At 40.3% G+C, this 6,882-nt stretch overlaps 2 non-coding genes across 2 annotated transcripts; one reads left to right on the top strand and one right to left on the bottom strand.

The window, feature by feature from the left end:
- The first annotated feature begins 4,658 nt into the window (after positions 1-4,658).
- Positions 4,659-4,730, top strand: TRNAG-UCC (transfer RNA glycine (anticodon UCC)). Its single transcript has one exon. It is a non-coding gene; the product is annotated as a tRNA-Gly (tRNA).
- A 1,427-nt stretch (positions 4,731-6,157) lies between these two features.
- TRNAG-UCC (transfer RNA glycine (anticodon UCC)) lies at positions 6,158-6,229 on the bottom strand. The gene has a single exon. It is a non-coding gene; the product is annotated as a tRNA-Gly (tRNA).
- Between the last annotated feature and the right edge of the window lie 653 nt (positions 6,230-6,882).

Genomic DNA, 6,882 nt, shown 5'->3' with positions numbered 1-6,882 from the left:
AACTTTCTTCTTTCACACACTTTACCAAACTCAGTCACCAGCTTCTGCAGTTTCTTACATGAATCAGCCACCAGCGCTGTATCATCAGCAAACAATAACTGACTCACTTCCCAAGCTCTCTCATCCACAACAGACTGCATACTTGCCCCTCTTTCCAAAACTCTTGCATTCACCTCCCTAACAACCCCATCATAAACAAATTAAACAACCATGGAGACATCACACACCCCTGCCGCAAACCTACATTCACTGAGAACCAATCACTTTCCTCTCTTCCTACACGTACACATGCCTTACATCCTCGATAAATATATTTCACTGCTTCTAACAACTTGCCTCCCACACCATATATTCTTAAAACCTTCCACAGAGCATCTCTATCAACTCCATCATATGCCTTCTCCAGATCCATAGATACTACATATAAATCCATTTGTTTTTCTAAGTATTTCTCACATACATTCTTCAAAGCAAACACCTGATCCACACATCCTCTACCATTTCTGAAACCACACTGCTCTTCCCCAATCTGATGCTCTGTACATGCCTTCACCCTCTCAATCAATACCCTCCCATATAATTTCCCAGGAATACTCAACAAACTTATACCTCTGTAATTTCAGCACACACTCTTATCCCCTTTGTCTTTGTACAATGGCACTATGCACTTATATACATATATATATATATATATATATATATATATATATATATATATATATATATATATATATATACATATATATATATAAGTGAATCATAGGATGGGGTAGTGGGCGAAAGTTCTGGGAGCGTTGAAGGATGTGTGGAAGTCGAGAACAGTATCCCGGCAAGCAAAAATGGGTATGTTTGAAGGAATAGTGGTCCGAACAATGTTATATATTTGCGAGGCGTGGGCTATAGATAGAGTGGTGCGGAGGAGTGTGGATGTGCTGGAAATGAGATGTTTGAGGACAATATGTGGTGTGAGGTAGTTTGATCGAGTAAGTAATAATATGGTGAGAGAGATGTGTGGTAATAAAAAGACTGTGGTTGAAAGAGGAGAAGAGGGTGTTTTGAAATGGTTTGGTCACATGGACAGAATGAGTTAGGAAAGATTGACCAAGAGGATATATGTGTCAGAGGTGGAGGGAATGACGAGAAGTGGGAGACCAAATTGGAGGTGGAAGGGTGGAGTGAAAAAGATTTCGAGTGATCGCTGCCTGAACATGCAGGAGGGTGAAAGGCGTGCAAGGAATAGAGTGAATTGGAACGATGTGGTATACCGAGGTCGACGTGCTGTCAATGGATTGAACCAGGGCATATGAAGCGTCTGGGGTAAACCATGGAAAGTTCTGTGGGGCCTAGATGTGGAAAGGGAGCTGTTGTTTCGGGCACTATTACATGACAGCTAGAGTCTGAGTGTGAACGAATGGGGCCTTTGTTGTCGTTTCCTAGCGCTACCTCGCATACATGAAGGGGAAGGGCGTTGTTATTCCATGTGTCGCGGGCTGGCGATGGGAATGAATAAAGACAGAGAGTATGAATTATGTACATGTGTGTATATGTATATGTCTGTGTGTGTATATATATGTATACATTGAGATGTATACGTATTTATATTTGCGTGTGTGGACGTGTATGTATATACATGAGTATGTGGGTGGGCTGGGCCATTCTTTCGTCTGTTTCCTTGCGCTACCTCGCTAACGCGGGAGACAGCGACAAAGCAAGATATATAAATATAGATATATATATATATATATATATATATATATATATATATATATATATATATATATATATATATATATATATATATATATATATTATATGCGGTTTTTCCCATATATTATAGATAATGCATTTTTGAGTGAAGACGTCCAGATCTTTTCATAATGTTTTTGAAGCATGGTAGTTTCCCTGTTTATCTACGATCCGTAGTAGTTATTTGCACCTCGGCAGTTATAGGCATTAGGGCCAGTGATCAACCTCACTTGGGCGATATGCTGCGTTCCTTGGTCTAAACATTACGTATCCAGAGGCGGGTGAAGCCAAACTCCTCGCAGGAAGCAATCTTCTGAATAAAGTTTGTATACACATTATGCCAACAATTCATAGGCTGTAAAATACCATTAACCTGACTCAGGTAGCAGTCTTTTCTCTATGGCTTAACAACATGTGAATAGAGTAGGAGCTTTTTCCTTGTTTCAGTCTCTGTCCATTTATCAGTCCAGAGTCTTCTTAGGTTTGCAATTAAATCATATGTTTAAACAAAATATATCTATTTCTAAACTTAACAAACAAAGGGTGAAAACACAAGGTAGCGAGTCAAAGCCGGCCGATCACTTCCTGATCCAGCCTCCTGCCAGCGGTTGACACTACCAGTGGAACTTTCGTGTCAACTTCCACTGTTCCCCTATCATGATTACACATTTTCCTATTTCATTATACGAGAAGAAAATTCTACAATAGTGGGGCTCCTCTATTGTTGAACACGTGAACCTACGTCTCACGAACGTGTGTGTATGTGTATTTGTGAGGATTTACATATGTCTGTATGCATGTAAAATATGTCTTTATTGTTCTGTGTGTTTTTGTGATTTTTTTGAGAACATCATCTATAATTTTTGTGTTATACACTACAGTACTTCTGCATATTCGCTATGAAGCTCAAACGATTCGCAGCAAAAAAGGTAATGTAAGTCAGACTTCATAATCAATATATGAGAGGAAAATATCTGGCTGTCAGATAGTGATTATTGACGTATTTATTGAAATATAATTAATGTTAAAAAGGGGAAGAACATCAGCAAAGAAAAACACATCTCCAAACATATACACACAAACACACACACAATCTCTCTCTCTTTCTCTCTCTTGAAGTGAGTTTGTAAGTAGGTAGGTAGCAGGTAGTCTACAGCAACCGACCAGGTAGGTATAAAAGGATGTAATACCCAAAAAGGTATTGGGAGAGATAGAAATGATTGTGTACTGAGCCATACTTAAGTGGCTGTCAAGTGTCATTCCTTAACCCAAAAAATTATCTTTCATTCTGGGTCACCCACACCTCGACTGCTGGTTTTCACTCCGCCAAATAGAATTTGTCCATGTCACTCCTCTCACTTGATATGCAGCTCTTAAGGCTCTTCATTCGTAAGTCTAGATTTTTGTATGGTGAGCGTTACACCCTAACCCTACGTATCTCTCTCTCTCTCTCTCTCTCTCTCTCTCTCTCTCTCTCTCTCTCTCTCTCTCTCTCTCTCTCTCTCTCTCTCTCTCTCTCTCTCTCTCTCTCTCTCACACTCTTTTCTCTGTACATATAATGTGTGCCAAGGCAACCAGAACAGATAACGCTGTAGTTTAGTTTCTTAAGAGAAATCATTGTGTTAACTAAATGTTTAGTGTCTATAGCTGATGGTCAGGTGCCTGAGGATTACAAGACTGACGTTATAGTGCCCTTGTATAAAGGAAGGCGAACAAATGTAAATGCTCAAATTTCAGAGGTATATGTTTCTTGAGGGTACTTGGTAAGTTGTATGGGAAAGTGACGTTTAAGAGGGTGTGTGCATACCCAAAGTATCGCATTGGAAAGGAACAATGAGGTTTAAGGAGTGGTAGAGGATGTATAGATCAGGTGTTTGAGCTGAAAAATGTGTGAGAAACACTTGGAGAAACAGAAGAATTTGTATATGGTGGTTATAGTTTTGTAAGATATCATAAATACATGGTGGGGAAGTAAACTGCCAGATGCAATAGATATTTTCTTTATCAAAATCTAATTGCATAAGTGGGAGTAGAAGGACAGAAGAATGATTTGTTACAGTTGAAGTTTGGTCAGTGACAGTGGAGGTCGATGTCACCATTTCTATTTGTCATTTTACGGACACTGTGGTGAGGGAGATGAGCTGAAGGGTCTTGGCCATAGGTGCATCTGCAATGAGTCGAGGGAGAGAGGCCGGAGAGGTGAGTCATTCAGTGAATGAAAGGGCGCAGCAGATTCGAGTGTGAAACTGAAGTAGCTGGTGTCAACATGTTGAAGAGTGATTAAAAGGATAGGGTTGAGAGTAAACTTGAAAAAAGCAAGGTTATAATGTTAGCACTGATGAGGCCCAAGCTGGTTCGAGTGTGAGTTTCAGTGAAGAGAACCTGGAGGAAATATATCTTAGATAACGGGGAATGAATATGGCAGCAAATGAATCTTTGGAGGCTGAAACGAGCCATACAGCGTGTGAAGTGGCTGAGGTCCTTTGACATGTTGAGGAATGAGTGTGGAAAGTGAGGTCATTGTCTGTTTGAGCAAAGTTGTGCATATTTGATGGCACAATAGTTGCGACAGTGTTGTATGGATACAAGATATTGGCCTTAGATAATGAAGGACAGAAGAAGGTAGATGCGTTGGAAATGAGATGTTTGAGGGCAATATGTGGCGTGGGGAGGGTTAATCAGATAAGAAATGATATGGTAAGTGAGAAGTATGGTATTAGGATAAGTTTGCCCAAGAGAGTTAAAGAGTGTATGCTGATAGTGTATAGACATATGGTGAGGATGAGTGAGGAGAGGACTAGGAGGACTGTCTTTCAAGGACACAGGCACTTTCAGGGATCCGTGTGGTAAAGTTGGATGTTCTGGATCACCCAACCATACTATCATAAAGGAGGTGTAGCAAACGTTATCAAGCGATGGTGGTATAGTGGTGAGCATAGCTGCCTTCCAAGCAGTTGACCTGGGTTCGATTCCCAGCCATCGCAATAATGTCTTGAAGTTGTTTGAGATGTATTGTGATATGGACATTTAATGTTAAGACAGGAAAGGTAATTAATGAACTTATTCAGGGAGAGGTTCATTACTGCGTAGAAAATTCGGCGGCAAGTTTGAACATAAGAAGTCCAGATTAACGGTGTTGTGGTCACGCCAATTTTCTGCCCATCCTTCCTCACTGAGAGAGAGAGAGAGAGAGAGAGAGAGAGAGAGAGAGAGAGAGAGAGAGAGAGAGAGAGAGAGTTTGCATAATTAAGACTATATCTTGCTATGAAGAATTATTAACTAGTGACCCTCACCGTGAGAAATGTTAGAGTTAAGAACATTTACCGTGAAATATATGTTATTGGACGTTGTATATGAAATGGAGGGTTTGCATCTCACGAAATGTAACGTAGAAGGTCACATGTGGTTAAGGCATAAGGAAAACACGGCTGCCTGGGTCACCTTTGTGATATTTTGAAGCCAATGAACTGCTGGCATAAAGTGTATTTTAACTTTATCCAAAAAAATTGCTTCCTACGAGAAGTTTGGCTTAACCAGCCTCTATATACGTAATATTTAGACAAGAAACGCACCATATCGCCCATATAAAGCTGATCACGGGCTCTACTGGGTATAAATGCCGAGATAGAAATAACTCCAAAGAATCGTAGAAAAACGGGAAAACTAGTGTGCTTCAAAAACAATATGACAGGATAAGTAAGATCACGGTAACAAAGATGTGGTCATCTTTACCCAAAATTGCATTATTTATGATAATTGGGATATCCGTATAAAGTATATATATATATATATATAATGAACAAGACCCTTCACTGGCATTATGACCCTGGCCAAAGCTACATAGTAGAAAGCAGCTCCAAAAGAAAAATAAATGATAGATGGTTTTTGCTTCAAAGGGAATAACGACACTCATTTAAAAATATCTAATGTCTAGCAACATACACATAGACATCTCTCCAAGCTATGAAAGATGACTATTAAGTGTTAGAAGTATGGGTGGTGACTTGTAGCATCCACTGAAGACTGAGATCTATGATTGGCCTGGACTTTCCTCCTTCCCTTGTGTCATATAGCACTTGCACAAAGATCTTGGGAGACTTGAGCATTGTTTCCATGCCATACTCCCTATTATTAAGGTAATCCTATATTGAAATTGACAACTGTCCGTTTCCGTATCATAACAAGCAGGAAGTTAATAAAAAAGTAATAAAATCTTTGAATAACTTGGGTCTACACTGGAAAATGTTAGTTGCCTGATCCCATTGCTTGCAGGTGTGGTATACACAGTAGAGCAACGACCAGCTGAAGGTAGAACATAGGGGTTTTATGAAGTTAACTGCGTGTTCGTTTGACTCTATATACTGGCTATAGCTATTTGTCCCTACGATATGACTAACGTCTTAAAGAATATTGCGAAGGCCGGGAATCGAACCCGGGTCAACTGCTTGGAAGGCAGCTATGATCACCACTATACCACCATCGCTTGAAAGTGTTTGCAACAATTACTTCACGTAGATCTGCCTGGTGGTCATTATACCTACCTTGGGCACGCGGATACCTGAAACTTTGTGTGTACTTCATCGACAATCCCAGCGGTCCTAACTTCACATACGGTGTACCCACCATGGACTATGAAGCCCTGAACGTGTCAGTGTCCCCATCAGATGTGCCCAGTGTCCCTGACTTCATAGACGGTGTATCCACTCCAGTTATATGTACACTTGAACCTTTCTGTGTTTAATTCACAACGCCAGCTGCCCTGACTTTACAGACGGTGTAGCCGCCAAGGAATATTGGATCCTTCAACGCATCTGTGTTCTGTAGTCCTGACTCCACAAACACTGTTTATCATTTTCTCTTTTGTCGTGAGAGAACTGTTCTATGGTAACGTCATCTTGGCCACCTAGAATCAAAAATGTAAATAACATCTCTCCCGATATTTTTCTTTCTTTCATTGTGAGTAGAGTGAGTGATTTCTCACTGTTTCAGTCTCCGTCCATTCATTAGCCCGAATTCTTCTTAGGCTTGTTTGAGGACAATGTGTGGTGTGAGGTGGTTTGATCGAGTAAGTAATGTAAGGGTAAGAGAGATGTGTGGAAATAAAAAGAGCGTGGTTGAGAGAGCAGAAGAGTGTTT

The sequence above is a fragment of the Panulirus ornatus genome, chromosome 11 (assembly GCF_036320965.1).
Source record: "Panulirus ornatus isolate Po-2019 chromosome 11, ASM3632096v1, whole genome shotgun sequence".
In the NCBI taxonomy this organism is placed as follows: Eukaryota; Metazoa; Arthropoda; class Malacostraca; order Decapoda; family Palinuridae; genus Panulirus; species Panulirus ornatus.
Note: the sequence above shows the minus strand (reverse complement) of the source record. Positions and strands in the feature narration are given on the sequence as shown.